This window comes from Pteropus vampyrus, unplaced genomic scaffold (assembly GCF_000151845.1).
Source record: "Pteropus vampyrus isolate Shadow unplaced genomic scaffold, Pvam_2.0 Scaffold107, whole genome shotgun sequence".
Classification (NCBI taxonomy): Eukaryota; Metazoa; Chordata; class Mammalia; order Chiroptera; family Pteropodidae; genus Pteropus; species Pteropus vampyrus.
In genome coordinates, this window is record NW_011888888.1 from 4978991 (window position 1) to 4980272 (window position 1282).

Consider the following 1282-nt stretch of genomic DNA (forward strand, 5'->3'; position numbering starts at 1 on the left):
TATTTGATATAGAGAGAGAGAGAGAGAGAGAGAGACAGAGACAGAGAGAGACAGAGAGACAGAGAGACAGAGAGAAAGAGTAACATTTTAGTAACAAAGAACAACAGCGACATCCAGTTTCAACCACAAGTGAAAAAAATGGAAGAGCCTGTAGCTTCTGAACAATTCTTTAATTATATGGTTATATAATAACATTTTCACACAATTAAGTGAACTTTTAGGTTTAAAAGATTTTTATTCCATGTCTCTTAAAGTAAGAAATCTAAGCATTTACCATATGTACATATATCTTTACTTTAAAAATATCTCCACTAGGCATTTATTATTTAAAATATTTGAGCACTGTGTATGTTTTGGGGATTTAAAATGAGTAAGACAAGTTTCTTGGTTTGAAGAGCTTATAATCTAGTGAGAAAAATATATATTGTTGGACAGGGTGTTTTATTTCTGTTCTTAGGTAACATGATTAGGAGGTGTGCAATTCAGACACTTTAAAAACTCATATTCTTAATCAATAAGGGATAGCTCAAATCATTTTGACTTAAGTTCTTCTAAAGTTTCGTGGTTGAGACATGACCTATGACACTGAAAATAAAAGAAGTAATGCTATCTCCTGGAAAGAAGAGTCCACTTTTAGAGCTGGTGACTCATCTTCCATGGCTGTCTAGGCTGGGTCTAGAAATTTAAAGATAAAGTTACAAATTCATCAGGGATGATAGAACTAGGGTATATTTCTTTGTTTATTTGGAAAAATATGTATATGCATATGTTTTATCTATACATATATGTATATGTGCTTCTTTAAAACAAATTTACAATCTCAAAATTAATTATCACACTCTCTTTTCAGAGTATTTTTAAAGTTAGAAAGAGAATTCTTGCTAAGGATACTCAATAACAAGCAACTGCAAAATGATAGGGCTTTGATTTTTGAAAAAGATGTTAATAAAAATGTCTTAGAGAAGGAATAGTCAAAAGCTCCAACTTCAGATAAAATTAATTTTATAGAGAGAAGATATGGATTTTGAAAACCTGAAAATGACCTAAATGTTCGGTAGTGGAGTATCAGTTAAATAAGTTATATAACATCTATATAGTAAAAAAATCAGGCCATTTCAAGGATGTTTTAGACACAAATTTACTGAAAAAGAAACATTTTCATGATACAAGGCATTGAGGGATTTCATGATTGTCTACCAATTCAAAATAATTATAACACAAAATTATGTTATGACATATTTAATAATATCCAATATAGTATGTTATTATTAAAATATGATTA